This window comes from Lissotriton vulgaris, chromosome 2_1 (genome assembly GCF_964263255.1).
Source record: "Lissotriton vulgaris chromosome 2_1, aLisVul1.2, whole genome shotgun sequence".
Taxonomy (NCBI): Eukaryota; Metazoa; Chordata; class Amphibia; order Caudata; family Salamandridae; genus Lissotriton; species Lissotriton vulgaris.
In genome coordinates this window covers 1,760,144,292-1,760,171,062 of record NC_141687.1, presented here as the reverse complement: position 1 = coordinate 1,760,171,062, position 26,771 = coordinate 1,760,144,292, and the positions used below count along the sequence as shown (strand labels likewise).

General features: G+C 48.5%; 1 protein-coding gene across 1 annotated transcript in view; it reads left to right on the top strand.

Annotated features, from left to right (window-relative positions):
* LOC147733250 (mucin-2-like) overlaps positions 1-26,771 on the top strand; it is a 596,915-nt gene that overhangs the window by 420,142 nt on the left and 150,002 nt on the right. The gene's annotated exons all lie outside the window — the stretch shown is intronic.

Below are 26,771 nucleotides of genomic sequence, written 5' to 3'. Positions count from 1 at the left end.
ATTCATGGTCTGTTAAAAGCATTGGGCTTTGGCATTAAACTTTATTTAACCACTTTTTCTGGAAGCTAGAGAGGCTTTGATTTGACTTTTGGTATGTGAGTAGCATTATAAACTGCTCCTCTTGCTTTATTTCTGTATCCCTTTAGAAGTTTCACTTACTTTGCAGTGGCTGTCTTTTTTATATATTTGCTTCACTTTGTATTCACTTTTCAAATCTACTGATGTCACATTCCACTTTCTCATAAACCATGAAATTAATTTAACATTACGCCACACAAGCGGCTTTTCACCATTATTGTCACTTTTATGCTTTCAACACCGTTTCTATTATTATTGATAGAGTGTTTTTGATTACACCCCTGCATAACCCGTTTCAGATCCAGGCTTTATTCATTTATAACATTAATTTGAGCACTATGAGAGCTTTTTGGACTATTTTGATTGTATCAGATGCAGTCCTTTCGCATTCAACATTTCTGGTTTTCAGTGTCCTCACTTTTAAATCCTTGTCTTTAAAAATGTCCAGACTCCACAAGTGTATTTTCCAAATTTTCCCTCTTTTCTATTTTGCTTATTATTTTTGACAAGAGTGGTCTCCATTGCATGACCGTTGAATCACTTTACCTTAGTTTTTGTTAGTTTGTGCTTTTGCTAAATTTATTTGTAAAGCTACAATGCTGCACTTTTAGGTTTCTCCTGCACAGCACTTGTGATTAGATTTCAGATGCAGAGTCATTTCGGCTCATTCTGTACTGTCTTTTTGCCTTTTCTGCTCGTTTGTTCCCCTCTTTTCGCAGTTTCTTCTTGTTTCTTGTACTCTTTTTGCCTTTTCGGCTCATTTCTCGCCCTCTGTTTTTTTAATGCTTGTTTCTTGCCCTTTCCTTGCTGTTTCCCTCCTTCTGCGACCCATCACCCCACCCTCCACCCAGGACCTACTAAATAGAGACCGCAGCAGGAGCCCATTGAGCAGATCCTTGTGCCAGCTACCCAGCGAGTGGTCTCCTGTTCAGCTTGCCTGTAGTCTGCTGATCTCTTGCTGCTTTGCCGCTTACTACCCGTTTGTTTGTCTCCTCGTTTCTTGCTAACTGTTTGTGCCTTCTGCACTCGTTTTTTTGCCCTGCCTTCTCTGCTTGCTATTTGTTGTCTGTTTGTGCCATTTCTCTTCATTCCTTGCCCACTGTTTTGCTTTTTTCTGCTCATCTCTTGACCTCTTCCTGCAGTTTCTCTCTTCCCACCACCCAGCACCCAGCATCCCCCACTCTCCCCCTCAGGACACCCTCACTGGCAGACTTCAGGAGGAACCTCAAGACCTGGCTTTTCAACTAAGAATTTGTACTCCAGTGCCTAACTACCCTTAGGGGTGACAGTGATGTGAGTCTTTGCACCCCAGCACCTAAATACCCTTCGGGGTGACAGTGATGCATTCTACAAATGCTGAATATTTGATTGAATGTTATATTGAAACCAATGTTACTGATAAAAAATGTATGTCCACAGTAACACAATATTAAAATAATAACAAAAACTACAATTGATGGACAGAATGCAGAACAATACCATACATTCACCCCAGTGTATAGATCTTGGCCTAAATCCATTGCTTTTTTGCTACCCATGCCATTCCAGTTTGAACCCAACCATATGCAAATCAGTCTTGACCCTGCGCCCAATAGGAACAGCCCTGCCCGAACTACCAGGCCAGGTCCTCTCCGGACTGGAAACAAGCATCCTAGGACCGGTTTCGGGGTTTCATTCCTCATCAGCCAGGATAGCTTGACTCCAGTGGCATGAAGAGCACAGGAACCACATCTGGGCATACCCATCCTACTCGAGGTGACAAATGCAAAAACAACAATTGATGGACAGAATGCAGAACAATGCCATACATTCACCCCAGTACAGAGATCTGGGCTTAAATCCATTTTTGGCTCCTCATGCCATTACAGTTTGAACATAGCCATATGTTTTGACCCTGCTCCCAATGGGAACAGTCCAGCCCGAACTGCCAGGCCAGGTCTGGCACTGGACTGGGAACAAGCATCCTAGGACCGGTTTCGGGGTTTCACCCCTCATCAGCCAGGATAGCTTGACTCCAGTGGCATGGAGAGCACAGGACACACGTCTTGGCATACCCATCCCACTTGGGTGACAAATGCAAAAACAACAATTAACAATGCCTTACATTCACCCAAGTACAGAGATCTGATCCTAAACCCATCGTTTTTTTGCTCCCCATGTCATTCCAGTTTAAACCAAGCCAAATGCAAATCAGTCTTGACCCTGTGCCCAATGGAAACAGTCCACCCCAAACTGTCAGACCAGGTCCTCCCTGGACTGGAAACAAGCATCCTAAGACCGGTTTCGGCGTTTCACCCCTCATCAGCCAGGATTGCGTGACTCCAGTGGCATGGTGAGCACGGGACCCACGTCTGGGCAGACTTGTCCCACTCAGGGTGACAAATGCAAAAGCAACAAGTGATGTACAGAATGCAGAACAATGCCATAGATTCACCCCAGTACAGAGGTCTGGGCCTAAATCCAACGTTTTTTTGCTCCCCATGTCATTCCAATTTGAACCCAGCCATATGCAAACTAATCTTGCCCCTGGCCCAATGGGAGCATTCTAGCCTGATCTGCCCTGGACTGGAAACAAGCATCATAGGACCGGTTTCTGGGGTTCATCCCTCATCAGCCAGAAAATTGCCTTTCTCTGCTGAGGTGATGCTAGACAATTTGGCAAAGGTGGTTACTTTCCATAGTAGGGCAAATTTCTCCATTAAAGTGGCTGCATCTGCCATGGGGAAAGCTACTTAGAGTAGAAAAAACACTGAGGCAAAAAAATACATCAACGTTCACCACTGCTGGTAGAATGTCTGCAGCAAATGTAGGCACTGGAACTGTACTCACAAAGTTGAGGTTAAATGTTTATATTTTATATAGGTTTTAAATAGTGTTCCTACACCCCCGAAGACTACTAAGGTGTTTTGCATGTACACTACCAGTCTCTAGCATTGAATTTGTAGATAAATGCATTTTTAAAGTGAAAGAAAAAAATTAATTCAGGAACTGTTTTAAAAGATGAGGTTTTTGGAAATGTACCTTTCTATGGTGATTTTCCCTCGACATTTTGCGTTTCTCCTGCCCAGTTTTCCGCTGATCTGGATGCTAGCCTTAAGACTTTGAACAATTTTCACACTTCCATTCAGTGCCAAAGCACTGTGCTCATCATATACATGATTGGCTGATTGGGGTTAGCTGTAAGCCCCCTCCTTGTCAAAGGGTAAGACATATACCCAGGGCATGTATATCAAATGCTCCTCCATGGCCTGCAGCACTGGTTGTGCATCCACAGAGGCAGCTGATCGATTGTGCCACAGGTTTGCACTGATGGGGCCTGTGTGCCAAGTTACTGTTATTTGGCTTGGCCTTTAAAAGCCACGTGCCAAGGTACTGCATGCCTCTTGCTATATTGGAGTTCTCCCTGGTGGCCGGGTCTGGTGTTGGGAAGAGGTAAAGCATGTGCATGTATCAGTTACATTCAGGGGTCGTGAATGGCACAGGGTGGTGTGTTCGGTATGACGGGGCCTGCTTTTCGCATTGGATTAGCCTGGGGAAATGTAGGAAAAGGCTATTGAGCAGCATTTCCTACAAGCAGAATAGTAGCAGTATTGCGATTGATGTTAATGAGTTCCTAATGATGAACCCTCTCAGGTAGTGCGAGAGGATCCGACATTATGGAAATGTCACCTTTGGGAAAGTGGTCATTTTCATGCTTGTGGTTCTGTGTGCCTGTCAGCCTGTCTCCAATTCACATCTGGGTGCTAGGGTGACAGCTAAATTTGTGCGTTCTTGATTGAAGGCCATAATTTTGGTGCTCAAGGGAAACTGCGCACCTCTGACTCTGAGGGGCCTTTCTGTGATGGTTACGTGGAGTGTAATTGGCACCTGCATTCCAAGGGGCAGGGTCGTTGTCCCAGTAAAGATGGTGATCAAACCTCCTGGGGTAGGATGGAAGATAGGACAAAATTTAGAGAGTACCCGTTTATTTCAGAGGTGGATTTTGAACTGATCATATTGTCAAAGGCCACAGTGGGTATAACTACAGGGGCTCTGGCCTCCGTCAGTTGAGACACTTTTTGCTTTGGAACCATACTATGCTGGTTCGACACTGGGACATTGGCACAAATAACCATTAGGGCATCAGGGACTGCAACCAGATTATCTGCAGATTTGTGGTTACCTGGAGCTTGTCTTACTCCAGGAAGGGGATTCTGTCTTGATGTTGCTGGCCTGCAGCTAAGTGTCAATTATCATGGCCCAGGTCACTAAGTACTCTCCAAGGGCTGGTTTGGTGGCCTCCTGTCGAAGAGATCCCAGGGACACAAAGGATCCTACCATTTCCACAAGATCATAAAGACCAAACTAGGTGCGGGGGAAACGTGTGGAATTGATTGTTGTTTGGGACAAGGACTGTCCTGACATGCACCATCATCACACTGTGCAGAGGAGTGTGCTTGTAAATATCAGAAGCCACCTGAGATGCCAAGAAGTGAGGAGTTTGAGGAGTGCGAGAGAAGCTTTCAGAGTCGGAGGGACCCGTGCTTGCAACCAAAGGGACCTGTGCTAACTTGCACTCCAGAGCATGTGGTGTCTGAGTTGTGTTGGGGGAACCAGAGCCAGGAGCTGAGACTGTCTTCAACCTCCAGATCAGGAGGATGACAATTCCTGACAGTGCGGCCTCTGTACAAGGTCATTGTCTCTCTCTCTCCCTGGGGCCATGCCACAAGGTACTTTGTTGTGGAGAACATACTGCCTCTGACTGTAAAGGGCTATGGCAGTTCACACCTCTGCCTGAGGGGAAACATTTCTTTAGGCTTCCTGAGTCACAACCTTTTGTCAACAGGGGGATCACGATCCCACACTTGTGTAGGGTATGCCAGGTGCCATGAGGTCTAATCCGGATGGACAAACCTAAATAACTGCTTCTTTCCGTGTTAGGTGGTACTGACTGTCTAGTCAATGGGGTACCAGCAGGGGCAACTTGTATCATTGGCTGGTGTTGTTGAATGACTGAGGGACTGGGTCATGATGCACAGTCAAAGACATGACTGTTTGTCCTTTCTGCGAATGGGAAAGTTCTGCAATTGCATACAACTGTAAAGTGTATATGCAATGTGTATTTTGTTTTGATTACAATGGTGAAGCTCAACAAGTGCATTTACCTGTTAAGTGTATCTACAATGTTTATCTTGTTTTGATTTCCGTGTGTGTTATACAAAGGCATGCGTTTTATACATACAGTGTGGAGTCTTTTTGTGGTGTACGAAGTGTGCTGAGAGGGTGGTGTGCCAATTCTTTTCATTTGGGCCCAGAGTATAAGCCTGACTGTCGGTGCCAAGCTACCCAAGAGTGAGCACAGGTTATCAGACACGTGGATATTGCTCATTTTATCTGGAGCAGTGGATTCTGACTGGCTTCAATTCATCCCTGCCAGCTGGAAACCGCAGCTGTTTGTATGATGTATATATCATACAGAGACAATGAATCAACTAAATGCGTGAATCGATGTATAAAACGTATTACATAATGCAATGAGGGCTTCAAGTTGTACGTGTCACATATCTTCCTTTCTGGTATACATTGTATGTTAAGAGTGCTTGGTCTGGAGCATGAGTATTTACAAACATTTTCAGAGGGGCCAAAAAGTATGATTTGTAGTGTGACCAAGGACCACATTGATGCCAGCAGGATTTGCTTTGGGGTGATCTAACGGAGGGTTGTAAAGAGAATGAAGAATGCACATTGTGTGGATTGTAATTTATGGTGTTATTTTGAGGGTTTCATTCCAAACTGCCCTCTGAATTAAGCCCTTCGTCTCCAGAAGAGAAACAGATTTGACAATACTGTATTATGCTCTACCTGAGTTGATATTACTCCACCACACCCTGAAGTAAGATTTTCTGGTTGCTGTGGCTACCTTCTGCAAGTCAATTGTAGAAAGGCAGTGACTTAATTATTGAATTGGAACAGAATTGAATCCTAGGCCTCCCCAACTGCTTATGCCTTTAGTCTCTCATCTGTAAACATTATGGGGGTCAATTAATATAACAATTGTGGTAAAAATGCATGAAAAAGCCCCCCTACCAAAATAAAACAGATGTGCAATTCACTGAGGTGGACAGATACAAACACCCAACTCCAACACTGATATGGTATAGTGGAAAATTATTAGTCATGGCCTTAAAGATTTTACTTTTAATCCTAGCTTTACAACTTTGCCGAAACATGCTGGTTGTGAATGCTGTATTAAAAGTCTGGGCAGTTTCCACAACATAGTGGCATTTCTTTGGTGAGAGCAATTCCTTACTCTCACCAACTGAACCGCTCACACCTCAGCTGTCTTGTAATGAGAAAGATGGAAACTATGGAACCAGAAGACATTGTTTAATAACTGTAGTCCCCTCTTGTGGCAAACTGTGGGCTCTTGGGCAATCACTTTTTGGACATATTTCTCTGCTCCTTTATTTTTTTTATAGAAATAGGAAGAACTTAAATCAAACTAAACACGGTTAGTGAGCATGCAGAATGTGAAAAGAAAACTGCGCTGTAACCCAACGATTCTTTGATTTCTCCAATGGTGGAGGGAATACCCAGTGTCATAGTCCACACATGGTGTGCTCCAAGCCCAGTAAGTGTTGAGGAGCGTCTGTATTTCGTAGGGAGTCCTAGATAGACTTTGCAGTATAATAGAGGATAGGAGATATGGATGGTTCTGAGTCCACTCAGGCTTCAGGTATTGTAGTTGAGCGTCAGGATGGTACCAATACTACGCAAAGTGCACCAGTGCAACTAAGTAGTAGAGATAAGGGTCATGGACTTCAAACTCTTCCCGTGAATATGGCATAGTTGGTGTCTGCCATCCGATTCTTGGGTGTTCACTGGCCCATGCCATCCTAATGAGCATATTGTGAAGTGTGTAAAAAAAACACTAGTTCTCAATGCTTTGGGGATATTAGGACCAACGTTTTAATGATGGCAATTCTGCCAGCGAAAGTTAAGGAGATCTTAATACAGTGATCAACTTGTGAGGATAATCTATCAACTACAGGACCATGGTTGAGGCAGGTGCAAGGGGAACTCGAGGGCATGGCACACTGATCTCGGTCAAAGGAAATACTTCAGATTTAGTCCAGTTAATGGTAAGCCCTGAGAAAGCCCCAAAACGGACCTCTTCACGGAGCAAAGAAGTGAGGTTGGATTTGAGGTCAGGCACAAAAAGCATCACATCGCCCGCATACAAAGATGCCGGAAGGGCACCGCAGTGAAACCGCAACCCACGTGTCAGGTGCCGCCCCTGAAAATGCAGCACACGAGGGTCCATTGCAATGATGAATAGTAGGGGTGACAGGGGGCATCCCTACCTGTTACCTCGAGAAAGTGTAAACTGATTGGTGAGAGTGCCATTCACCCGAAACCACGGTAATGGAGCAGTATACAAAAGTCAAACGAGTTTTCGAAATCCCTTTGGAACCCCCAGTTTCCACAGTGTGGCTTGTAAAAAAGGCAATTCGAGTGACTCAAATGCCTTCTCAGCATCTAGTATAATGGCCGAGGCTGAAAGATCAGGGTTTATTTGAATAAGGATGGCAAAGATGGTACAAAGGTTAACAGAGGTGGAGCGGTGCGGAACAAATCCCGATTGTAAAGGGTAAATTATGCTGTCCATAAGTAGGGAAAGCAGAGTGGCCAGGATTTTTGCCAATATTTTATTATCATGATTTAACAGGGGGCCAAGGCCTGTTTGAAGAGCAGCTGTGCGGGGGCTTGCCGGGTTTGAGTCGAAGGGTAATCACAGCTTCACTCAATGTGTGGGAAGGATTCCATTTTCTAGGGATTCTGCATATATTTCAAGCAGGTGGGGAATGAGAAATGGTTTATAAGTTTTATAGAAAATACCAGGAAATCCATCTAGACCGGGGGCATGGGTGCCACTCAGATCTTCAATAGCCTGTGAGACCTCGTCAATGGAGATAGGCGAGGCAAGAAATCTATAGCTGCCTCTCACTTAGCCAGACCATGGCTAACTCCACCAGATACTTAGTAAGTGCATCATCAGTGGTAGGTCAGCGGGATGAGTACAGGCGAGTATAGTAGGCAAGAAATTCAGAGGACACATCCTTGCCGCATTCAACGGAAGAACCATCATCCAGTTGGAGATGCGTGATTAAAGAAGCTTGAAAAGGAGGGCAGAGTATGCAAGCCAACGTACGGCAAGGTCTATCATCTGCATATAGGTTCACACCCGTGTGTCTTTGCCAAGTTATTTCACCCCCAAATTTGCAAGGTCCTTGTAGTCCTGTAGTAGCATAGCATCGCGGTGCAGCGACAAGGGGGGGGGGGGGAGGACCTATGTTCTGGACCTATGCATCAAGATCTTTCAATGCTGTTTTAATGACTGAAACTTTCTGATGGCTGGTGCGGAAAACTCCTGAGTGTTTGGTGATGTAGATCACTCTTGTAAAAGATTTAAAGGCTTTCCAGAGTGTGGAGTGATATGACATGGTGCCAGCATTAATTTGAAAGTATATAACTATGGCATCCCTAACTTCTACGCGAAAGACATCATTCAGCAGCACGTTGGCAGGGAAATACCACAACGTGTGCAGTGGTGCAATATTGGGAAACTGAAGGGTCGGGGAAGATGCTTGTTAGATTTGGGGGTCTCTAGTTGGCAGAGGTAGGTACCTTTGACCAAGTAGGGATCCTTGCATCTAATCAGGGTAAGGGGGTACTATCCTAAAATTACCCCTACTCACCCCTTAGGTAGCTTGGCACGAGCAGACAGGCTTACCTCAGAGGCAGCGTGTAAAGCATTTGTGAACATGTACAGTAACTCAGTGGCAACACTACAGATGAACACCACACAAGTTGTAGTATAAAAATAAGTATTTTTATATAGATTTAACACGAGACCACAAACAATAAAAATCCACAATACTGTACTTTAAAAATGATAGAAATAGCTTAGTTCTCTTAAGATGAAAAATGTGACACTTTGAGTTCAATGTACCTGTGGATGTGTAACCTTATACAACGAAAGTGTCGCTGGGAAGGTGATGCGTCAGTTCCTTACACATAAGAACAGTGATGCGTTGGGTCTCTACTGATGCGTAGGGGATGCGTCAGTTCTTCTCGGTGTGCGGAGGTGATGCGTCTGTTTCTTACTGCGCTCATGTGGTGATTCGAATAGCAGCGCCGTGAGGCAATGAAGATCCGGTGCAATGAAACAAAAATGGCTTCTTCTCCTTTATGCGACACGATGCATGCACGTCCGATGTCTTGTGCAGCGACTCAACGATTCTTCTGAGCCGCGACAAGCCCTGCGACACGCTTCTCCTGTGATGCGACGGCTTCTGATGCGACGGTGACACTCTTCTCTGGTGATGCAAGACGTTTCAGCGATGCAATGCGACAGCTGCAGCTGTGACACCCTTCTTCAGTGATGCGTCGACAGCGGCTGCGGTGGCAACACGCTTCCAGGTAATGGGGCGGTGTCTGATGCAACATCGATCCTCTTCTGCAGCGATGCGAGGGTCTTCTACTTTGCGAAGCGACAGCAGCGACACCCTTCTTCAGTGATCCGACGACAGCGGTTGTGGTGGAAACACGCTTCTACTTCGTGAGTTGCGCTTCCAGCTCCTTGTGACATGAAGTCCCTCAGAAAGCCCAAGACAAATGCAGGCCCTTCCAAAGAACTCTTGGGGAGCTGGTGGGTGAAGTTTGTTGTCCCTGAGACTTCAGCAGGCGGCAAGCTCTATCTCAAGCCCTTAGAGATCCTTCACAAGTTTAATAAAAGTAGCACAAAGTATTTTCTCCTTTCTTTGGCAGTCAGGCAACCACTGCAGGCCAATCCCCCAAACAGCACTCAGCTTAGGTATAGTCTCTTCCTTAGTTTCTCTGGTTCCTCTCCTCAGAAAAGGTTCTTCTTATTTCCCAAAAGTGATCTAAAATCCTGGGGTCTAGGTCCCCCTTTTTAATACACAGTTTTTCTTTGATCTCTGAAGGCAGAGAGGTCTTTGCCTAGTCCAAACCAGTTCTGGTCAGTCCTGGAGCACTCTGTTTACATGACTGCTTCTTTCCTTTGACAGTGTAGGCCAGGGTCATCAGACGCACTGCAGGAGGTGGAGCTGGCATTGTGGAAGGAGAGCACAGCCCAATTCAGGTCCCAGGTGCAACTCCTCCCACCCATCTACATGCAGATCTCTCTATTCAGCCCTGTGCTGACTCGCCCTGTCTCCTGGAATCACCCAGTCCCTGTCAAACTCCAGACAAGGAATACACAACCTAGCAGAGGCAGGCTTGGATGGTTAGGCAAGAAAATACCTACTTTCTAAAAGTGGCATTTTCAAACACAGAATGTTAAAACCAACTTCACTAAAAGATGTATTTTATCATTCTGAGTTCAGGCATACTAAAATCGAATTTCTACCTAGTTCCCTAAATCAGTTAGGATTATAAGATGTAATAATCAAACTGCCCATTCTGGCCTATGGGGAACAGGTAGCCTTGCAATAGTGAAACACGAAAATGGCTGTAATTCACTATTAGGATATGCCACACACATGTCAAGTCAAGTCAAGTCAACGAATTTATATAGCGCACTACATACCCAGAGGGTCTCAAGGCGCTTAGGGAGGGGAGGAGGATTACTTGTCAAATATCCACGTTTTAAGTTGCTTTCTGAATGCTAGGTGGTTCTGGGTAAGGCGAAGGTAAGTGGGGAGTGAGTTCCATGTTTTAGCAGCCAGGTATGAGAAGGATCTGCCTCCCATGGTGGTCTTGTTGATGCGATGTACAGTGGCGAGGGCTTGGCTGGAAGAACGTAGTTGGTGGGAGGGGGTGTAGAAGGACAGTCGTGAGTTGAGGCATTCTGGTCCGATGTCGTAGAGTGATTTGTGTGCGTGGGTTAGCAGTCGGAAAGTGATCCTCTTATTGACGGGTAGCCAGTGGGAGGTCTTTCAGGTGACCAGAGATGTGTTCGTTGCGTGGGATGTCTAATATGATCCTGGCTGAGGCGTTTTGGATTCGTTGGAGTTTCTTCTGGAGTATAGCGGTAGTACCTGCGTAGAGGGTGTTTCCGTAGTCCAGACGGCTCGTGACCAGAGCATGGGTGACTGTTTTTCTGGTTTCGGTGGGGATCCAGCTAAATGTTTTTTTGAGCATGCGAAGAATGTTGAAGCAGGATGAGGATACGGCGCTGACTTGTCTGTTCATTGAGAGTGAAGAATCCAGGATAACGCCTAGGTTCCGTGCGTGGTCTGTCGGGATGGGTGCTTTTCCAAGGGCTTCCGGCCACCAAGAGTCGTCCCATGCAGAGGGGGATGTACCTAAGATGAGGACTTCTGTTTTATCTGAGTTCAGTTTCAGACGGCTGTGTTTCATCCATTCGGCAACTTCTTTCATTCCTTCGTGTAGGTTAGTTTTGGCGGTGCTGGGGTCATTGGTGAGAGAAAGGATCAGTTGAGTGTCATCCGCGTAAGAGATGATGTTGAGGTTGTGTTGGCGGGCGATGGCCGCGAGGGGGCTCATGTATACGTTGAAGAGGGTGGGACTGAGTGAGGACCCTTGGGGTACGCCACAGATGACTTCAGTGGCCTCGGGCTTGAATGGTGGAAGGCGGACTCTCTGGGTTCTTCCGGTGAGGAACGAGGTGATCCATTCAAGTGCTTTTCCTTGGATTCCGATGTTTCTGAGGCGTTGTAAAAGGGTGCTGTGGCAGACTGTGTCGAAGGCTGCAGAGAGGTCGAGGAGGATGAGGGCGACTGTGTCTCCATTGTCCAGTAGAGTTCGAATGTCGTCTGTTGCTGCAATGAGGCGGTCTCAGTGCTGTGCTTTGCTCGGAAGCCAGATTGTGAGGAGTCGAGGGATTTGTTGGCTTCGAGGAAAGCGGCGAGCTGGTTGTTGACAGCTTTCTCGATTACTTTGGCCGGGAATGGAAGGAGCGAGATGGGGCGGTAATTTTTGAGTTCGGGTGGGTCCGCTGTGGGTTTTTTCAGAAGGGCGGTGAGTTCAGCGTGTTTCCAGCTTTCCGGGAAGGTGGCGGAGTTGAAGGAGCAGTTGATGACGTCTCGGAGGTGCGGTGCTATGACGGAGTCTGCTTTGTTGAAGATGTGGTGAGGACATGGGTCTGTGGGGGATCCTGAGTGGATGGAGTTCATCAGGCGGATGGTGTTCTCAGTGGAGATAGGGTTCCAGTTGTTAAGGGTGTTCAAGGGGGGAGGATGTTCAGCATATGGTTGGGTGGGTTGGTCTCCGGGTTGGTTGTCGAAGCTGTTGTGGATGTCTGCAATTTTGTTGTGGAAGAATGAGGCTAGGGAGTCGCAGAGGACTTGAGAGGGGGTGATGTCGTTGGAGTTGGCCGAGGGATTGGTAAATTCCTTGACGATGTTGAAAAGTTCCTTGCTGTTGTGGGCGTTGTTGTCAAGTCGATCCTTGAATGCTGATTTCTTGGCCTTTCGGAATAGTTGGTGGTGTGTGCGGGTGGCGTTTTTGAAGGCGTCCTTGGTGCTAGTGGTTGGGTCTTTTTTCCAGGCCTTTTCAAGGGAGCGGCAGAGTTTCTTGGACTTCTTAAGATCATCGTTGAACCATGAGGCCTTCTTGCTTTGACGTTTGCTTTGACGTTTTTCCAGTGGTGCTAAGGTGTCGGCGGTGTTGGATAACCATAGGGTGAAGTTGGCGGCGGCTTGGTCTGGGTTAGAAGAGTGGGCTGGGGTGTTTAGAAGGAGCGATGAGGAGATCTGGTCGATGGTGATTTTGTTCCAGTTTCTTTGCAGAGTTGGTTGGGGGTGGTTGATGGGTTTTGGCTTGTTGTAGGTGAAGTGAACGCAGCTGTGGTCAGTCCAGAGGAGATCCGTAGTGTGGCTGAAGGAGACATGATTGCTGGAGGTGAAGATGGGGTCGAGTGTGTGACCTGCGATGTGGGTGGGGGAAGTGACCAGTTGTTTAAGTCCGAGGTTGGCGAGGTTGTCCAAGAGGGTGGTGATGTTGCGGTCGTTGATCTTTTCAAGGTGAAAGTTGAGGTCTCCCAGAAGGATGTAGTCTTTGGAGCGGAGGGCGTGTGGAGTGATGAAGTCCGTGATGTCTTCGCTGAATTTTGCACGGGGTCCTGGTGGTCTGTAGAGGAGGGTGCCTCTGAGTGTGGTCTTGGGGTCGATGTGGATCTGGAAGTGAAGGTGTTCGGAGTTGGCGAGGTTGGCGTCAGAGCTGGTTGAGATGCGGATTGATTTTTTATGGACGATAGCGATTCCTCCTCCTGTGTGGCCGGTACGGTCCTTACGTGTGATCTTATAATCTTCTGGGATGGCAATGGTGATGTCTGGGGCGGAGGAAGCGTTCATCCATGTTTCTGTTAGGAAGGCGACGTTTGGAGAGATGGTGTCTAGTAGATTCCATAGGTCAATGGCGTGCCTGTGGACCGATCGGGTGTTGAGAAGGATGCATTGTAGGTGATTGGGGCCGGGAATCTGTGGTGTGGTCGTAGCGGAGATGTTGTCGGTGCCGATGAATTTGCAGGAGTAGCAGGAGAAAGGTCCATGGGCATGTCCTACCTTTTACTTACAATGCACTCTGCCCTTGGGTCTACCATAGGAGTGACTAATATGCAGCAAAGGGAAGGTTTAGGGACTGGCAAGTGGGTGCACTTACCCTGTCAGCATGGCAGTACCAGACTGCACACAGGCTCTGCAATGGCAGACCTGAAACACACTTTTACAACCAGTGCTGCAAGCCCACCAGCGATTCAGAAAAGGGGGTGGTGATGAACAGAGTGTCTGAATTAAGCAGACCACTCTTACCCAGTACAAAGATCAGGGCTTGATCCATCGCCGTTATTTAGCTCACTGCACCATCCCAGCTCAGAACCTGGCTATATGCAAATTAGTCTGTCCCTGGACCAGTGCATCATGGGAACAGGGCAGTCCAAACTACCAAGCCAATTCTTCACCAGAAAGGAGACAAGCTTCCGGGGACCGGTTTCTGGCATTTCAGCCGTCGTCGGCCCGGCTTGCTTGAATCCTGATGGTGCAGTGAGCAAGGGACTCATGTCTGAGTATACCCTGCCACACCTATAGTGGCCAAAAACAATTCACAAAAGGGGGTGGTGATGAACAGAGTGTCTGAATTAAGCAGACCACTCTTACCCAGTCCAAAGATCAGGGCTTGATCCATCACCGTTATTTAGCTCGCTGCACCATCCCAGCTCAGAACATGGCTATATGCAAATTAGTCTGTACCTGGCCCAGTGCATCATGGGAACAGGCAGACCAAACTACCAAGCCAATTCTTCACCAGAAAGGACACAAGCTTCCAGGGACCGGTTTCTGGGATTTCAACCGTGGTCGGCCCGGCTTGCTTGAATCCTGATGGTGCCGGGAGCAAGGGACTCATGTCTGAGTAAACCCTGCCACACCTATAGTGGCCAAAAACGATTCAGAAAACGGGGTGGTGTTGAACAGAGTGTCTGAATTAAGCAGACCACTCTTCCCCAGTCCAAAGATCAGGGCTTGATCCATCACCGTTATTTAGCTCACTGCACCATCCCAGCTCAGAACCTGGCTATATGCAAATTAGTCTGTCCCTGGCCCAGTGCATCATGGGAACAGGGCAGACCAAACTACCAAGCCAATTCTTTACCAGAAAGGAGAGAAGCTTCCGGGGACCGGTTTCTGGCATTTCAGCCGTCGTCGGCCCGGCTTGCTTGAATCCTGGTGGTGCAGTGAGCAAGGGACTCATGTCTGAGTATACCCTGCCACACCTATAGTGGCCAAAAACGATTCGGAAAAGGGGGTGGTGATGAACAGAGTGTCTGAATTAAGCAGACCACTCTTACCCAGTCCAAAGATCAGGGCTTGATCCATCACCGTTATTTAGCTCACTGCACCATCCCAGCTCAGAACCTGGCTATATGCAAATTAGTCTGTTCCTGGCCCAGTGCATCATGGGAACAGGGCAGACCAAACTACCAAGCGAATTCTTCACCAGAAAGGAGACAAGCTTCCGGGGACCGGTTTCTGGCATTTCAGCCGTCGACGGCCCGGCTTGCTTTAATCCTGATGGTGCAGTGAGCAAGGGACTCATGTCTGAGTATACCCTGCCACACCTATAGTGGCCAAAAACGATTCAGAAAAGGGGCCCACCAGCAGCATTTGGTTTCAGTGCGCTGTACTAGGGTCTGACAAGTAAACCTAACCAACCAATCATGGAATCACTCATTCATACATCAATTTATAATAGGGAGAGCATATGCACTTTAGCACTGATCAGCAGTGGTAAAGTGCCCAGAGTCATAGAACTAACAAAAACAGGTCAGACAAAATACAGGAGGAAGGCAAGAAGTTCAGGGATGACCCTGCAAAATGGGCCAAGTTCAACAATGCTTAACCTCAATAGCTGAAAGTAATGGACCAGGGGTGAGATACCAGTGATTCAGCAGCTTACCAGCAACAGATACTCTAATACTATACACTCACCTGGGCCCATAAACACACATTCACAACCTGGTAATAAACCCCTGGGGTCAATTGTTTATAATTCTTTACCATTCCAAGATTAGTCACTTCTTATTCTCAACTCATCTTTCACTGATCAAAAAGTTATATCCTCTGGTCAATGAGGTAGTGTGGCTCACTGGTTAGAGGCGGCAGAGTGAGGTATTGTGGCTCACTGGTTAGAGGCGGCAGACCCGAGAGCAGAGGACGGCCCGGGACCAGGGTTCGATTCCCGGCGCGGCAGGTTTCTGGACCAGGGTCAGCGGACTCGATAATTCTCTCGCCTCGGTGCCCACTCTGATCAGCGATCACACTCGGCAACTCTGGGCATTAGCTTGCCTCATCTTCACTAACGGCCCCACCAGACCGCCGGGGATGCCTGGTCTCACCCTGGAGATACCCATTAAGGGACCATCTCTCAGGGAAGCCAGGAAGGGTTTCGCAGCGGTCGAAGCGTGGAGATACTCCCCCGGGAGTGATTCTAGCGCTATATAAAACACGCAAATTAAACTAAATTAAATGGACCATTAGTTGAACTAGTTGATGGTGAAATGGCATAAAATAATCTTCTTACATTTGATGAAATGACCACAGACTCGGGAAATAATTTGAAATCTAATCTAGATTAATTTCATGTGAACCACTTACAAAGTACAGTACAGTCTCCATCACTCATAGGAAGGAAGATTCAATTTATCAATCATCAAAACATATACTTTTATATCAAGCAATGACTAATGCTCCTGAAGGAGAGGATAGAGAGAAAAGAACATTAGCACATACACAGAAAATAAATTACCTAGGATGGTGTGAAAACTAACCCCCTGGACAAGGAGCTGGGAAGCGTCCCCCGGGAAAGATCAGGCAACAAAGGCTTCAGGACAGGAATCAGGACAGGATAGATGACCTCTTTACCACTGACGCTTGCGTAGTACCCCTCTCTGACACTCTCTTCCTCCTTGAGATTCTTCCGCAATCTTGTAAGTAAATTAGTTTAGGATCAAGTGGCTCTTCATTCAATTTTTCATCAGAATTTCTCGTCGCTCCGACAGCATCCTGAGCTCTGCAGCATTCAGCAAATCTCCGTCTGACTAACTAACTAGACTACCTCAATTGTACCCTACAATATTCATGTACCTCCCAATAATGTTTCAGTATCATGAAACTACTAACCCCGATTGGACAGGCAAGGGGGATGAGAACACCATGCTTATTTTCCAATTTAGTCTTTCAGTCCATTGTTTGAAAATCCCAACCCTTAATTTGTATTCAGTGGCGTCACTAGGGGGGTGCGGGGGGTGCGGACCGCACCGGGTGACACCCTGACATGGGGGTGACACCATCCATCTGGTTAGGCTGTGTATGTAACACAGCTCAGTCTGCGGCCGGCAGGAGCTTAATGATGTGAATGAAAGCAATTCACTTTCAAACCATCACGTGAAAAACACCACAAGCAAGCACAAAAAAAAATCATCGCAGTGCAGAGATCGAGGTGCTAAACTGATTGGGCATATATAAGTAAAAAAAAAACACTGCTCGGGTATAAAAACTGTTTTATTGGAACGGAAGAGGTTACTTGAAATGAGAGGGTTCGGTATTGCTAGTCACTAAATTCAGGCAGGCAATGGACTGAAATTGCCCAGAAAGCTCCCAAGATTGAAATTCCCACAGACAAAAACAGATGACAAATTCCAATACCATAGTTAAAAGAAATCCCTTTCTGTAATATCGGCTGTGTTTCGTAGTGCCCCGGGGTGCAGGCGGAGGGGGAGGGAAAAGGCAGGCAGAGAGGGAGATGGTGCAGGCAGAGGGTGAGATGGTGCAGGCGAAGGGGAGATGGTGCAGGCGGAGGGATGGTGCAAGCAGAGAGGTAGATGGTGCAGGCGGAGAGGGAGATGGTGCAGGCGGAGGGTGAGATGGTGCAGGCGGAGGGGAGATGGTGCAGGCGGAGGTGAGATGGTGCAGGCGGAGGGGGAGGGATAAGGCAGGCAGAGAGGGAGATGGTGCAGGCAGAGGGTGAGATGGTGCAGGCGAAGGGGAGATGGTGCAGGCGGAGGGATGGTGCAAGCAGAGAAGTAGATGGTGCAGGCGGAGAGGGAGATGGTGCAGGCGGAGGGTGAGATGGTGCAGGCGGAGGGGAGATGGTGCAGGCGGAGGTGAGATGGTGCAGGCGGAGGGGAGATGGTGCAGGCAGAGGGTGAGATGTTGCAGGCAGAGGGTGAGATGTTGCAGGCAGAGGTTGAGATGTTGCAGCCGGAGGGGAGATGGTGATGGCGGAGGGAGAGATGGTGCAGGCAGAGGGAGAGATGATGCAGTCGGAGGGGAGATGGTGCTGGCGGAGGGGAGGTGGTGCAGGCGGAGGGGGAGGGATGGTGCAGGCAGAGGGTGAGATGGTGCAGGCAGAGGGTGAGATGGCGCAGGCAGAGGGGAGATGGTGCAGGCAGAAGGAGAGATGGTGCAGACAGAGAGAGAGATGGTGCAGGCGGAGGGGAGATGGTGCAGGCGGAGGGGGAGGGATGGTGCAGGCAGAGAGGGAGATGGTGCAGGCGGAGGGTGAGATGGTGCAGGTGGAGGGGAGATGGTGCAGGCAGAGGGGAGATGGTGCAGGCGGAGGGGAGATGGTGCAGGCGGAGGGAGAGATGGTGGAGGCAGAGGGGAGATGGTGCAGGCAGAGGGGAGATGGTGCTGGCAGAGGGGAGATGGTGCTGGCGGAGGGGAGATGGTGCTGGCGGAGGGAGAGATGGTGCAGGCGGAGGGGGAGGGATGGTGCAGGCAGAGAGGGGGATCGTGCAGGCAGAGGGAGAGATGGTGCAGGCCGAGGGAGAGATGGTGCAGGCCGAGGGAGAGATGGTGCTGGTGGAGGGAGATATGGTGCTGGCTGAGGGAGATATGGTGCAGGCGGAGGAGAGATGGTGCAGGCAGAGGGAGAGATGGTGCAGGCAGAGAGGAGATGGTGCAGGCAGAGGGAGAGATGGTGCAGGCAGAGGGAGAGATGGTGCAGGCGGAGGGGAGATGGTGTGGACACAGGGAGAGATGGTGCAACCAGAGGGGAGATGGTGCAGGCAGAGAGGAGATGGTGCAGGCAGAGAGGAGATGGTGCAGGCTGAGGGTGAGATGGTGCAGGCAGGGGGTAAAATGGTGCAGGCGGAGGGGAGATTGTGCGGACAGAGGGAGAGATGGTGCAGACAGAGGGGACATGGTGCAGGAAGAGGGTGAGTTGGTCCATCCGGTAAGTTGTGAGGGGGTGACACCATGAGTTACCCGCACCGGGTGACACCAACCCTAGTGACGCCACTGCTCATGCGGAGAGGCTGGGTGCAGTGGCGTCACTAGGGGGGTGCGGGGGGTGCGGACCGCACCGGGTGACACCCTGACATGGGGGTGACACCATCCATCTGGTTAGGCTGTGTATGTAACACAGCTCAGTCTGCGGCCGGCAGAAGCTTAATGATGTGAATGAAAGCAATTCACTTTCAAACCATCACGTGAAAAACACCACAAGCAAGCACAAAAAAAAATCATCGCAGTGCAGAGATCGAGGTGCTAAACTGATTGGGCATATATAAGTTAAAAAAAAACACTGCTCGGGTATAAAAACTGTTTTATTGGAACGGAATAGGTTACTTGAAATGAGAGGGTTCGGTATTGCTAGTCACTAAATTCAGGCAGGCAATGGACTGAAATTGCCCAGAAAGCTCCCAAGATTGAAATTCCCACAGACAAAAACAGATGACAAATTCCAATACCATAGTTAAAAGAAATCCCTTTCTGTAATATCGGCTGTGTTTCGTAGTGCCCCGGGGTGCAGGCGGAGGGGGAGGGAAAAGGCAGGCAGAGAGGGAGATGGTGCAGGCAGAGGGTGAGATGGTGCAGGCGAAGGGGAGATGGTGCAGGCGGAGGGATGGTGCAAGCAGAGAGGTAGATGGTGCAGGCGGAGAGGGAGATGGTGCAGGCGGAGGGTGAGATGGTGCAGGCGGAGGGGAGATGGTGCAGGCGGAGGTGAGATGGTGCAGGCGGAGGGGAGATGGTGCAGGCGGAGGGGGAGGGATAAGGCAGGCAGAGAGGGAGATGGTGCAGGCAGAGGGTGAGATGGTGCAGGCGAAGGGGAGATGGTGCAGGCGGAGGGATGGTGCAAGCAGAGAGGTAGATGGTGCAGGCGGAGAGGGAGATGGTGCAGGCGGAGGGTGAGATGGTGCAGGCGGAGGGGAGATGGTGCAGGCGGAGGTGAGATGGTGCAGGCGGAGGGGAGATGGTGCAGGCAGAGGAGAGATGGTGCAGGCAGAGGGTGAGATGTTGCAGGCAGAGGGTGAGATGTTGCAGGCAGAGGTTGAGATGTTGCAGCCGGAGGGGAGATGGTGATGGCGGAGGGAGAGATGGTGCAGGCAGAGGGAGAGATGATGCAGGCGGAGGGGAGATGGTGCTGGCGGAGGGGAGGTGGTGCAGGCGGAGGGGGAGGGATGGTGCAGGCAGAGGGTGAGATGGTGCAGGCAGAGGGTGAGATGGCGCAGGCAGAGGGGAGATGGTGCAGGCAGAAGGAGAGATGGTGCAGACAGAGAGAGAGATGGTGCAGGCGGAGGGGAGATGGTGCAGGCGGAGGGGGAGGGATGGTGCAGGCAGAGAGGGAGATGGTGCAGGCGGAGGGTGAGATGGTGCAGGTGGAGGGGAGATGGTGCAGGCAGAGGGGAGATGGTGCAGGCTGAGGGGAGATGGTGCAGGCGGAGGGAGAGATGGTGCAGGCAGAGGGGAGATGGTGCAGGCAGAGGGGAGATGGTGCTGGCAGAGGGGAGATGGTGCTGGCGGAGGGGAGATGGTGCTGGCGGAGGGAGAGATGGTGCAGGCGGAGGGGGAGGGATGGTGCAGGCAGAGAGGGGGATCGTGCAGGCAGAGGGAGAGATGGTGCAGGCCGAGGGAGAGATGGTGCAGGCCGAGGGAGAGATGGTGCTGGTGGAGGGAGATATGGTGCTGGCTGAGGGAGATATGGTGGAGGCGGAGGAGAGATGGTGCAGGCAGAGGGAGAGATGGTGCAGGCAGAGAGGAGATGGTGCAGGCAGAGGGAGAGATGGTGCAGGCAGAGGGAGAGATGGTGCAGGCGGAGGGGAGATGGTGTGGACACAGGGAGAGATGGTGCAACCAGAGGGGAGATGGTGCAGGCAGAGAGGAGATGGTGCAGGCAGAGAGGAGATGGTGCAGGCTGAGGGTGAGATGGTGCAGGCAGGGGGTAAAATGGTGCAGGCGGAGGGGAGATTGTGCGGACAGAGGGAGAGATGGTGCAGACAGAGGGGACATGGTGCAGGAAGAGGGTGAGTTGGTCCATCCGGTAAGTTGTGAGGGGGTGACACCATGAGTTACCCGCACCGGGTGACACCAACCCTAGTGACGCCACTGTTTGTATTCATAAAACTTTATTCCCATCCGTATTCACATCATATTAGAAACAAAATTATAAACTTCGGGGCTATTATCAAGGGGGTTTATCTCCGCTTTTTTTACTTTAAAAGCCAAGAAAGCGGAGATAAAATTATCTCCCTATTACCTAGTAGGAGATAGCGACCATCGTGGGCCCCGCTTTGCATGTCAGTGATATTTATCACTGATGACATGCAAAGTGGGCGTGCCAAGATGTTAGCGACTGGAAACAGTCGCTAACATGGCTATCTCCTATTACCAACTTTTGGAGATATTCGCGCTAAGCGCGAATATCTCCAAAAGCTAACACCTGCCCTGAGCAGTTCTTAGCCATGTTATCCAATGGTAGGTGGATAACATGGCTAAGAGCATTAATTCAGTAATGCATGAATATCGCTGACTTTTCAGCGATATTCATGCATTTCGGCCGATTTTTATCGCTTAGGAGATATACCTTGTTAATAGCAAGGTTCCTAAGCGATAAAAATCGCCGCAGCTCGGCGATAAAAATATCGCCGCTAACCAACATAGCGATAAATATCGCTAGTTGTTGGTAATATGCCCCTTCATGTCTTCCCATTCATTTTAGAGCTCTTCAAACTGGTTCTCAGGGTATGTATCCTTTGCAACCTTGGACTGTGTTCAAGAGTCACATAACTTCTTCCGGCTCGTTCATGTCAAGCATGCGCGGAGATCAGGTGGCCAACAGACTTTAGGCTCATATGAAAGGCCCAATATACGCACTAATAAAAGAGTCAAAAAGACATATGTTAATTTAAAAAATAAATGGTTTCACAGTATACCACCTATCTCCACTCTAATCGCATTCATATATTAATGTTTTTCCCTGCATTAACATTAATAAAATAGCTTGTTTTTGTTTCGGCCAAGCAGATGCTGAGCATGTGAGTTTTCAAGCAGCCATATTAATAGCATTTGCGCAAGCGCAAGGAATTCCCTCCAAGCGACAGTTTGTCATACTGCGTAGATGCAGCTGACGCATGCGCAATACAGATTTTCCCATTAGCAGCCATTTTAGAATTTCATTTGAGTTATTTATTAGTAATACACATAGGCAAGCTTCTCTTTCTTATATGGTCAATGTTGTGCATATTATTTTACACAATACACGGTTAATACAATATTAGAAGTTAAATGAGAGACCTGTTTTCGAGCAAGTCACTTTTCTATGAGTCCTTGCTCCATCACTAGTGGTCAATATGTGACCACGACCCATGAGGAGCAGAGTAGAAAGTGTAGCCTCTAGTTATGTGGTGAAGTTGCCAAGCATCTGCAAGGAGGAAGGTTTGCAGGAGGGACGAGAGTGCACGCAAGTAGTGTGGTTTGGTAACATGACCAGTTCCAATAGAGTCCAATGTTGGGCAAAGCATAAGGTTAAAATCCACCTCCATTAGCATAGTGTGATATGTGTGGAAATGCTAGAGAGAAATTCTGTCGGGTCCACATTAGTGGCATACACATTGAGCATCATGAGAGACTTAGCAGCCAGATCTTTGGCAACAAGCAAGTAGCGGCCCTCGGGGTCACCGATAGTCTCACGCACTCTTGAGTATGACTGCCTTGTGAATTAGAATGCACATTCCCCTGGAAAATGTGCTCTAGTTCAAAAAAAATGATTGTGCCCCCAATGTGATGCAAACCACTTGGAAGAACGTGGCGCACAGTGAGTTTCTTGTAGAAAAGCTACCTGGATAGAATGTCTGGACAAGTAGGACAGCACCTGCCACCCCTTATGAGGATCAGTCAATTCCCTAACGTTCCAGATCATACATCACAATGTTTACATCCCAGATCCCATACCTGGCAGAGAGAAAAGCAATCAATACAAATGCAAATGTCTGGACCATGCAAGATACACAGCAGATTTCTTAATCAAAACTGTGAAAGAAATAATAACTAACAACAATAGGCAGAATAAACTGAGAACCCATTCCCTCACCCTCATCGGATTACAAGGAACCAGTATCCAGTAAATCCCATCTTATGCCAGTCAACAAACAACAAATAGGTATCAATTGGAGTACTCCTTGGGGGGAGCAAACAGTCAGAGGAGACAGCAAATAGTTCAAATGTTGAGGAAAAAAGGAGCAGCCAGACCAGGAAAAAGCAAAGTCCCTGATCAGCGGCAGTGGAGAAAGTTCCGGCTCAATGCAGTCATGTAATGCAGGGATAGTGCAACGGTATAGCAGTTTGATGAAGCAGAGCGTCCACAGTAGAATGGAAAGGGGGACAGAAATAGTGGGGGGAAAAAAGCACAGGACTTCAGGGTCCAGAGGTAGGGGAAGCTGATATGCCATTTTCACTAGAAGAACCAGATCCAGCACGATGTTGCCTCCAGAAGTTCTTGGCCTTAACAGGTGATCTGAAATTGTTGAATTTACAGCTGACCTGGATGCGCAGCAGTGCAGGGTACAACATGGCATAATGCACATTAGATTTTTGGACCGTGCGCTTAATGTCAGTAAACCTTTACCATGCTACTTGTACAATGTTGTGAAATCTGGAAAGAATGTCAAAGTCCACCTAAATGCTGACGGGAATGCCTCTCTGCAAATAACACCTCAAGTAGATGCTCCACCTGGATGTTCAAGCAGCCAGTGTCGGTGAATTCTGCTATACCGGCTATACGAATATTATTACGGCCCAATCGCAACTCCAAATCCTTGTCTTTAGTGGCCACTGTTTTAACCACATGCGCGCTAGCGCAATTCCCCTCCTACGCGATGATTTACTAAATCCCATGTTACGTGACGAGCTGGGCTCGGCATTAGCGTGCAAGGAGGCTACGCCATGACGAGCCCAGCTCGTCATCAGCCCCGAAGGGGTTAAGGAGTCTATCAGTCTTGGCAGCTGCAGGGCCAGCATCTTCAAGGTTAGATATTTGTTGCTCCACGTCAGTGATCCGTGTCTCATGCATCTAGGCATACTGTCCAAGGGTGCATCAATCGACCTGAAACCAGCCTTCAATTCACCCATTATGACTGTAGCACCTTCCAAAGGTGGGGCATCCACCCCCATGGGCCCAAGGGGAGTCTCCTGGGTGCTCTCATCCTCTCCGTGACGAGGGGTCTTAGTCATGTCGAAAGAGAGTGGGTGCTCTTTGGGATCACTGAGACCCATCTCAGAAGACATTGTGTGGGGGACCCTGTTATTGTGGCAGGAGAAAGAGGGGCAGGGTGTAGGTAACAAGTGGCTCGATGACCCCAAATACATCAATGGCACCAGTAGTAGTGTGTATCAAGATGGCAGGTTCCTTACGGTGAACATCTCCCAGGCATGGGGTGAGGTACGCTGCCTCAGTGACCTTTCAGGGCCCCATAGTGGAGGGGCAGACTCCGCAGGGGATGTTGCAGGATCGGTGGAGTTGAAGTGTGCACTGAGGCAGGGAGGAAGTCCAGGTGCAGAGGAGGCAGGGAAGGACTGCAGGCAATCGAGGGTCCCAGCATGGGCAGTGGACTTGAATGAGGCACTTTGTAGGCAAGCACTGTGGCCAAACGCACAGTTGTGAGAGCAAGGAGGAGGTGTGTACACACAGTTGGCCCCACTAACTAGAGGCCAGCCTTAGGCCCAAAATCCAGCGTTATCCATAGCAGCCCCCACATAGAGATGGACGCCAGTAGCCACCACACCGTGGAAAAAGTAGAAAGCGACTCACCACTGCGATCCGGTTACACGTAGCTGCAACAATAGGAAGGCACTCTCTCAGGTCGGCCGCAAAGACCCAAAACCATTCTTCACACAGCGATGTCGTAGAAAGATCCCTAGCGTCAATTACGGAGCGGCCGTCGATTGCGACCACGGCCCGCCCTCAGGCTCGCCCACGACCCCTGTCGTTGCGTGGCCTCCAAAATGAGCTGATATAAATTCTGTCTGTGCCAAGAATTAAAGAGAAACCATTAACTTTTGATGTACAATCAGAGGGAGAAAAAGAGCTAGCCATATCGACGCTGAATTGAAATATGTAACCAGAAAATCTTGGACCAATACCTGCTTGACCAAATTCTGTGATCCTTGCCTCCTTTTTCTTAATTTTAACATTGAGGGCACTATGAAATGCTTTACTCCAGGATGTGCACAGTACAAAATCTTCTCATGTGATTGATTTAATATACTATAATATTTTTCAGTGAATAATAGAAACCTAGGCCACTGTAGAGTGCACATGACAACTGACCTTCCTCTTGGCTCATTAATGGCATTGTCATTGAAAATGGGTGAGGGCGTGAATGTATTTAAGGTCATACTTGTAAACTATCATTTGTGTTTGAAAAATATCACTTCTAATAAATGCCCTCAATGCAGTGATATAATCTGAAGTACTAAGTTGAAATATTTTCATATTAAAGAAATACACTTTTTGAATTTTAAAGAAATTTTATCTTATTTTTACATGTGAAGATATATGTAATGTCTTTAAACATGGAGGTATGCCTAAAGATTAATTGGATGGTACAGGACACTTTCTGTGCTTCCTTTCCATTACTTCAGGTATTACGTAAATGCATGCTTGTCCTTTTGTTTAACTTCTTTCTGAAGGTTATTTATCAGTCTAGTTAACAGCAGACTGCTAATCAGGGGGTTGTGTGATGGAACAACACATGCAATTACCACGCATGCCGGTTCCACGCAGCCTTAAACACGCAAGTCTTAGCCACGCATATGCCTTTACCACGCATGACTTTACAACAAAATCTGCATTGTAAGGCATGTATGGCAAAGACATATCCGTGGTTAGGATTTTTCCGGTAAGTGTAACCCCGCCGACCCATACCCCCCTTCCTGAGCCTTCAAGCACCCTCATACCAGAATTCTACCCGAACCCAGCCCCCCACCCTGAGCCCTAAAATGGCTCTCAGAGACCAGAAAAGTACTCCAATCCCTGTCCCACCACCCTGAGCACTAAAATGGTCCCCCAAGCCTGCGCCTGCGCGTATTACAAAGGATGGTGGGGAAAGCATGGGAAAGCAGATTGTTATGCAGGTTCTGAGCCACCACGAGGTTAACAGTGAGGAACATAGCCGTCAAGAAAGAGGCTGTCTACGGTGAACCTGGGTGCTTACCTGTACTGTGGGCAGGAGGTAGACTGAGCCTACAATAGAGGATTGATAGGGAATATGACATTTTGAAAAATGTACAAGTGAATGTTAGTTTAAAGCATGAATTACTTTCGTGTTTTTATATAAATGGTAATGGTTATTTTTGTTTCTATCGTTATTTACACGGACCCCTGAAGAAGGGCACTAGATGGCCCGAAATGCATTGGGTTTTATTCAATAAAACACTGCCTTGGATGATTTTTTGCATTGGTCCTGTTCTTGCAAGAGGTCCGGATGGACACAATTTCGAACACAAGAAGCTTAGGAAATTGGCAAATTATTCCGCGTGTGGCCACAAATAGAATCACTAATTTGAAAAGTTGTCAAGAATGTTGATTTACAATGAATACAGCGATTACAATTGGCTAAAATGGATCATATAACGTAAACGCCATGATGGCGTACTTAGCTGTCCACTAGACATGGCCATAGAGGAGTCCCTCTATCAGTGGCGTAGCAATGAGGGGGTGGACTGCCCCAAACGACAGGAGTTTTGGGGGCGGGGGCTTCCCCCCACCTCCCCTCTCGTACCTGCAGCTGTCGCGGGAATCCACCAGCACTCCCTGAACTCCCCTCAGAAACACACACACACCCTGCTCATACATGCCGCGTGAGCTGCACACGCCGGGGTTGTCATGGGCGGCCAAAGGTCTAGCTACTCCACTGCCCTCTATAGGCAGCTCTGGTACCCGCACAATGCCTG